The sequence below is a fragment of the Cebus imitator genome, unplaced genomic scaffold (genome assembly GCF_001604975.1).
Source record: "Cebus imitator isolate Cc_AM_T3 unplaced genomic scaffold, Cebus_imitator-1.0 Scaffold119, whole genome shotgun sequence".
Classification (NCBI taxonomy): domain Eukaryota; kingdom Metazoa; phylum Chordata; class Mammalia; order Primates; family Cebidae; genus Cebus; species Cebus imitator.
Genome location: NW_016107434.1, coordinates 2,620,316 through 2,628,703, shown reverse-complemented (window position 1 = coordinate 2,628,703; position 8,388 = coordinate 2,620,316). Strand labels below are relative to the sequence as shown.

The following is an 8,388-nucleotide window of genomic DNA, read 5'->3' as shown; positions in this document are numbered from 1 at the left end:
AGCCGGAAGTTCATGCAGTCGTTGCAGTTGAGCTAGAGAGCCAAAGGCTTTGACCTCCTCTGTACGCGCTCTCTAGCGGGCGGCAGACAGAAGACACCCTGCTGGCGGGATTAGAATGGCTGGGAGGGGCCCGGTGGATGGTGTTGGGTGGGGTTTCCCGTGGTTAGTGAGGAGTGGAGTGCGGGGTGAATGGGAATTTGTTTTTTTTTCAACCCTACAGAAAAAAAAAGGGGCCAGTGCGGTGGCTCACGCCTGTAATCCCAACAGTTTGGGAGGCCGAGGCGGGCGGATCACGAGGTCAGGAGAGCGATACCATCCTGGCCAACATGCTGAAACTCTGTCTTTACTGAAAATGCAAAAATTAGCTGGGTGTCGTGGTGCGCGCCTGTAGTCCCAGCTACTAGAGAGGCTGAGGCAGAAGAATCGCCTGAACCCGGGAGGCGGAGGTTGCAGTGAGCCGAGATCATACCATTGCACTCCAGCCTAGGCAAAAAAAACCGAAACTCCGTCCCCGCCCCTAAAAACGAAAGCAAAACCAGCCTGGGAATACGGGCTGGGTTTTAACTGCCTTTAACAGTAATGGAGGTAAAAATTGACATACTGTAACACAGCCGGGCGCGGTGGCTCACACCTGTAATCCCAGCATTTTGGGAGGACGACTCAGGCGTTCCAGACCAGCGTGGCTAACACGATGAGACCCCTTCTTTACTAAAAAAAAAAAAAAAAAAGAATTAGCAGGGCATGGTGGCGGGCGCCTGTAGTCCCAGCTACTGGGGAGGCTGAGGCAGGAGAATCGCTTGAAGCCAGGAGGCAGAGGTTGCAGTGAGCCGAATTCGCACCACTGCACTCCAGTCTTCGCAACAGAACGAGACTGCGTCTCAAAAAATAAAAACAAATTGACATACAATAACCCACACATATTTAGGTTGTAAAATTTGATGCGTTTTGATATGATCATATATTTGTGAAACTATGGCCAAAATCGTAAGTATATCAAAGCCCCTAAAATTTTCCTCTTGCACTTCTGCAATCTGTGCCTTTCACTATTCCCACCCACTTTCAGGCAACCACTGACTCGCTGTCATTATCGTTTGCTTTTCATGGAATTTTATATAAATGAAATAATACAGTGCCTGCCTTCTTTCACTCAACAAAATGATTTTGAGATGTATTCATGTTGTTTCAAGTATCAGCAGTTCATTTTTTATTGCTTAATATTCGTTCCATTTTACTCATACACCAGCTTGATAAACTATTCATCTGCTGATTGACATTTGAGTCGTTCCAGGTTCTTGGTTATTACAAATAAAGCTGCTATGAGAATTTGTGTTAAGTGTTTATGTGAACATATACTTCCTTTTCTCTTAAGCAAATACCTAGGAGTGAAATGTTTGGGTTACATGATAGGTGTATGTTTAAGTTTTTAGAAACTGCCATCTTTCTAAAGTAGTTGTACTATTTACATTCACATCAGGAGCATATAATTCTAGTTTCTTCTCCACCTCACAAACACTTAATATGGACAATCTTTTTTTTTTAACTTTTAAGTTCAGGGGTACATGTGCAGGATGTGCAGGTTTGTTACATAGGTAAAGGTGTGTCATAGGGGTTCATTGTACAGATTATTTCATCACTCAAGTATGAAGCCTAGTATACATTAGTTATTTTTTCTTATCCTCTCCCTCCACCTATCCTCCACCCTCTGGTATGCACCAATGTGCATTGTTCTCCTCTGTGTGAATATGGACAGTCTTTTTAATTGTAGTCATCATTTATTTATTTATTTAGAGACAGAGTCTGACTCTGTTGCCCAGGCTAGAGTGCAGTGATGACGATCCTGGCTCACAACCTCTGCCTACCAAGTTCAAGTGATTCTCCTGCCTCAGCCTCCCAAGTAGCTGGGATTATAGGTGCATGCCACCACACCTGGCTAATTTGTGTGTGTGTGTGTATGTGTGTGTGTGTGTGTGTGTGTGTGTGTGTGTGTGTCTGTGCCGAAGATTTCTTGCATTTGAAGTACTCTTTGATGACATTTTTGGCCTGAGACTCCTTGCCATGGTCCTTAACTAATACACAACTGCAACCAACCACTTTATGTGGTTTCCCATGTCAATTTTACAATTCCCCTAGTTTCTTGTTGTTATCAACCTTAATTAGGTTGATTTGGCATTCAGCACAAAGGGCCTCCACCAACTTGGCATACATAGGCTCATCATAGTTGGATGGGCTTGGCACTTGTCTACGGTTTTGGCAGCTTTGCGAATTCCACATGCTAGACCATCGTGGATGAGGGCGGTCTTCGGCACCTCTTGTAAAGCAGTATTAATGTCCATTACACCTCCAGCAGCAATGCCTTCCTCGGCCATAGCGGTGAGTTAAGGGTGGAGCTGAATCTTGAACACACCCAAGCCTCCACCTCCGCACCACTCGGCGATGACGGGAAAAGAGCAATTTTTGTATTTTTAGTAGAGACAGGGATTTATCATGTTGGCCAAGCTGGTCTAGAGCTCCTGACCTCAAATGATCCACCCACCTTGGCCTCTCAAAGTGCTGGGCTTATAGGCGTGAGCCACCGGGGGCGCCTGACCCTGAATTTTAGTCATTTTAATTGGTGTGTGATATATTTCATTGTGGCTTTCATTTGTATTTCCCTATGACTAATGATATTGAACATCTCTTCATGTGCTTATTTGCTAGTAACATATCTTCTTTGGGGAAGCCTCTATTCACATTTTTTGCCCTTTCCTTAATCCAATAACTTGTTTTATTTTTACTGAGTTTGAATGCACACCTCTACCACTCCCAAATTCATACATAAATGAAACGTGTCTCTCATTAAACTCTCCATGGATGAACACATGCGAGAAACTGATAACGCTATTGTTTCCAAGAAGGAGGAACGGTGGGGAGGGGACAACAGGAAGGGAAGAAACTTATTTTACACTTTATACCCTTTTGTAACTTCAGAATTTTGTAATACATATGACATGTTCAAAAATAAACAGCCTGGGCCGGGCCCGGTGGCGCTCGCCTGTAATCCCAGCACTTTGGGAGGCCAAGGCAGGTGGATCATCTGAGGTCAGGAGTTTGTGACCACCCTGTCCAACAAGGTGAAACACCATCTCTGCTAAAAATACAAAAACTTGCTGGGCATCGTGGCATGCACCTGTAATCCCAGCTACTCAGGAGGCTGAGGCAGGAGAATCGCTTGAACCCAGGAGGCAGAGGTTTCAGTGAGCCAAGATTGGACCACTGCACTCCAGCCTGGGCAACAAGAATGAAACTCTGTCTCAAAACAAAAAAACAAGAAACAAAAACAATAACAGTGTGAAGGTAAAAGCAAAAGCCTGTAGGAATGGAGATTAAATGTGAAGTCCCGTTCTCTCCCATATGTTATTATATAAAGTTTGTTTAGAGTGCCAGTGATGAAAGTTGCATAATCACAATTTTAAATGTAACAGATTTTGAATTTATAATATCTATTGACATTTTATTTCCAAACACAGTGTCTATAAAACAGGAAAAATAAGATCTTCAGATGGCTTTTATGATGAATCTTGACATATAACATTTTGACTAGCAAAAACCACAGGTACTGTATTTCTATGCTATGCCATAGTTACAGCACAGATAAAGCCACGGAGGCAGGTCATACGGGGCTATGTCAGGAGTGAGCAATAAGGCTTGATGTGTTGAAAGCCTTGAAAGCTAGGAAGAGGAAGACCTCTTCCACAATAAAGATTGTGAAAGACAATGGGAAACCACTGATTGTAAATGTATTTTTGGAAGATGACTTCTGAGTGGTATGTCAAATGGGTTGGTGCAGGTACTATGGGGATGGGACTATCAGCTAGGAGAATACTGCAAATCTAAAACTAAAATAAAAAGGACTAAATATGGGTTCTGGCAGTCAAAATGAAAAGGAAGGAATAAATGTGGAAGACACTGGAGAGGAAGAAAAAGAGAAATTACCTTTAGTAATTGAAAGAATAGTGGAACCAAAAAGCACAATAGAGAAGACAGGGTAGAGTAGGTTTTAAAAGGAAAAATGATTATTTTATATAGAGAGACAGTCTGAGGTAGCAAAGAGAGAGCCAGGTGATGATAAAGTTTATTTTCCAATTTATATATTTATTAAATTCATAACTTATCTCATGATTTTGTGGCCAAGAGAATATTGGGGGTCTGGAGTGGTAGCTTATGCCTGTAATCCCAGCACTTTGGGTGATCAAGGATGGAGCACCTGAGGTCAAAAGTTTGAGACCAGCCTAGCCAACATGGTGAAACCCTGTCTCTACTAAAAATACAAAAATGAGCTGGCGTGGTGGCATTAACCTGTAATCCCAGCTATTCGGCGGGCTGAGGCACAAGAATTGCTTGAACCTGGGAGGCAGAGGTTACTGTGAGCCAAGATAGTGCCACCGTACCCCAGCCTGGGTGATAGAGCAACACTCCATCTCAACAACAACAAAAAATTAAACCAATAAGCTCCAGATCACATGTACCTTTCTACTAATCTAACACGTAAATGGTTCTATTTTATAATACCTAGATGATTTATGACAAAATGTTGTATTACATCTTCCCTCCCCCTTGCTCTCTCTATCTACCTTTCTTATCAACTTCTCTTAGCTAAGTTTCTGACTGAGGGTTTGGACATTCTAAGATTATGTATATTTTATGATTTTCTCTTTATTTTACAAGCTTTCTACAATATGTTGTGTAGAGAGAAAGCAAAGGACCCAGGGAGTCAAGAAAGGAGGGTTTCAAATTACAAGATTGGCAATAGTGTCAAATGCTTCAAGGAAATCTGAAAGGACACGAATTTCAAAAAGTCCATACATTTGGCAATTAGGAGACCATTAGTGACCATTATTAATTGGGATATGTTGTAAGAAAATCTACTTCTAAATTGGCTTAACAATAAATAAAATCTAGAGCAGTAATAAAAGTCTCGCGATAAGTTAGGTTTCGGGCAGTTGAATCAGGTTTCCAGCTCCATTTCTCTGTGATTCTTTTCTTTGCCCCCGCTACCTCATCCCATTTGTGTTCTAACTTCATCACCAGAGAAGTGTCCCTTATGGTACCAAAATGGAGGGAGCTGCTTCTATACACCCACAATTCCTTCCTAAATCACTAAAATAAGTAGATAGAATTTTTTTGCTCTGATAGAATCAATTTAGGTTGGTGCTCACCCCCAAGCCAATTACTCTGGCTTAGACCTGAGTTACCTATTTCTGAACAGTCATCATGGCAAGGGAGATGTGAATATTCTGACAGGCTTAGATTGATCACAACCCATGGCTGAGCTCCAACTAGGTCAGTCTAACCCTGACTATTTGGCAGATATACAGTGAAGGCAGGAGATGTCGTTACAACCAACAATGACCACTACAATAGCCACTGAGAGAGCAACTCCCAAAGGATGATGAAGACAACATGTATTAAATAATAAAGGGCTAAGAAGTTAGTGAGTGAAAAGGCCATGAAAGATGTAGGTGGAAGATAAATTTGCAATAGTTCTTACCATAAAAGAAAAAAAGTAAATTGTGATGGTAGCCAGAATGACAAATAAAAGTTTTTAGTCCCCACCAAATGTAACTTTTTTTTTTTTTTGAGGCAGAGTCTCACTCTGTTGCCCAGGCTGGAGTGCAGTGGCACAGTCTCAGCTCACTGCAACTTCTGCCTCCCGGCTTCAAGCGATTCTCCTGCCTCAGTCTCCCAAGTAGCTGGGATTATAGGTGCATGCCACCACGCCCAGTTAATTTTTGTATTTTTAGTAGAGACGGGTTTTCACCATGTTAGTCAGGCTGGTCTCAAACTTCTGACCTCGTGATCCGCCCGCCTCGGCCTCCCAAAGTGCTGGGATTACAGGTGTGAGCCACCACGCCCGGCCACAAACACACCTTTTTAAGCTAGGTATAGGGGACAACATTGATTGCTTATTCGTTCATTTCTCTTCCTAAACACAACTTCAAATTTGACCAATATACATATTACTCCCAGGAAACCATATGCTTAAAAGGAAGGTGAATTCTAGCCTCAGTTTCAGGTTATTGTTGTCAGTGATTGGTTCAGAAATGTGGGCCAGGTGCGGTGGCTCACACCTGTAATTCCAGCTACTCAGGGAGGAGGCTGAGGCAGGAGAATGGCTTGAACCCAGGAGGCAGAGGTTGCAGTGAGCTGAAATGGTGCCACCAGACTCCAGCCTGGGCAACAGAGTGAGTCTCCAACTAAAAAAAAAAAGAAAGGAGAGAAAAGAAAAGAAAAAAAGAAGAAGAAAGAAAGAAAAAATGTGACTTGTGAAGCAATTCTGGCAGATGAGAGAAGAGAGGTTTGCTGTAGGCTTTTGGGAAAGTTGTCCTTTGGTCTTGCGAGAGTTTCCTCCTCACTCTCTGCTATGCCCTATCCCCTATGAAGTTAGCACAAGGTGTTGATTATAAAGCATCCAAAAACCACAGGAAAATAGCTTTGCCATTGTGAAAAGCAGAGCAGACAAAAGCACAATCAACTCAACGATGTGATCCAACAACTCTGAAGCTTATTTACTCACTAGACTTTCAAGTCATGTAAGCCAATTAAGGTCCTTACTGCTAACGCAGTTTGAGTCAGGTATTCTGTCACTTGCAGCCAAAAGCATTACTGAATAGGGAACACATGAAAAAATTGTCTTGTTTTAGGCAGAAGGGAAAAAACAACTGGAAAAACTAGATACCAGAAAAAGGGATTATTAAGTTCCCAGAAGGGGGCAAGAAAAAAAAGCTAGCTTCAAAAAGGCGAAGGAACATTATCCTGAGACAGACAAAGAGAAGCAGAGAAAAGATGGAGTTTTGAGTGAAGACAAGTTTGTGGCTTTGATCACAACACAGCAGAAGGTAAACTCATCCACTGAGTGAAAGAAGGTAGGTGAAATTGTGGATTTAAGGAAAACATAAAAGGTTAGTAATAATTACTCCATTCCTTAATTTCTTCCTTCATACATTCAACATATATTTGAAGACACAGTGTTTAACACAGTATTAAGCCTTCTGTATATAGATAGTTTCATTCTGTTTCTTCCCAGAAACATGTAACTCAGTGGGTCTCAGAGTATAGTCTCACAACTAACCTTAGTCATTAAACTCAAATTTTTGGGTCCTAAAAGACACTGAATCAGGAACTCTGAGGATGCAGCCCAGCAATCTATGCTTTTAACAAGCCCAATTCACACACTCAAGTTTGAAAACACTAGTTTCTAGTGGAAGATCAACAGTTATGAACAAAAAGTAAGGGGAACACAGGGGATGGAAAACTTGGGTAAATCAGAGAGGCTCCCGGGGGTAGTATTTAAGCTCAAACTTCAGCCAGGCACAGTGGCTCATGTCGGTAATCTCAACACTTTGGGAGGCTGAGGCGGGCAGATCATCTGAGGTTGGGAGTTTGAGACCAGCCTGACCAACACGGTGAAACCCCGTCTCTACTAAAAATACAAAATGAGCTGGGCATAGTTGCACATGCCTATAATCCCAGCTACTCAGGAGGCTGAGGCAAGAGAATCAGAATCACTTGAATCCAGGAGGCGGAGGTTGCGGTGAGCCGAGATCGCACCACTGCACTCCAACCTGGGCAACAAGAGCAAAAACTCTGCCTCAAAAAATAAAAGTCAAACTTCAAAAATGAATTGATTACCAATGTAGATGCAAAATATTACATGTTCTATATTTCATGTAATACCGTTATACTACTTTTCAGTTACATTTGCTTTTTTTGTTACTGCTAATAGAATTACCTTAATAGAATTAGCCCTTAAATTCTAAGCCCTTCTAACCTGCAATAAGGAGAAATCTCAACAAGATAGGCGTTAAATGTTCCTTGCCTGGAGCTTCAAAAAAGCAGACACCATTCTGCATCATAAAACAGTACTTGCAAAATTTTTTTTTTTTTTTTTTGAGATGGGAGTCTTGATCTGTCACCACGCTGGGAAGTACAGGGGTTCGATTTAGACTCACACCAACCTTCACCTCCCGGGTTCAAGCAATTCTCCTGCCTCAGTCTCCCAAGTAGCTGGGATTACAGGCATATGCCACCACATCCAGCTTTTTTTTTTTGTATTTAGTAGATACCGGCTTTTGCCATGTTGGCCACGCTGTTTTGAACTCCTGACCTCAAGTGATCAGCCCATCTCAGCCTCCCAGTGTTAAGATTACAGGCGTGAGCCACCACACCCAGCCGCAAATGTTATTTCTAACAAAGATTCTTATAAAAGATTTCAAAGAGGCCGGGCGCGGTAGCTCAAGCCTGTAATCCCAGCACTTTGGGAGGCCGAGGCGGGTGGATCACGAGGTCAAGAGATCGAGACCATCCTGGTCAACATGGTGAAACCCCGTCTCTACTAAAACTACAAAAAAT

At 42.3% G+C, this 8,388-nt stretch overlaps 1 pseudogene; it reads right to left on the bottom strand.

Annotated features, from left to right (window-relative positions):
- Window positions 1–1,932: 1,932 nt before the first annotated feature.
- Window positions 1,933–3,092, bottom strand: LOC108311887 (annotated as a pseudogene).
- Window positions 3,093–8,388: the final 5,296 nt, after the last annotated feature.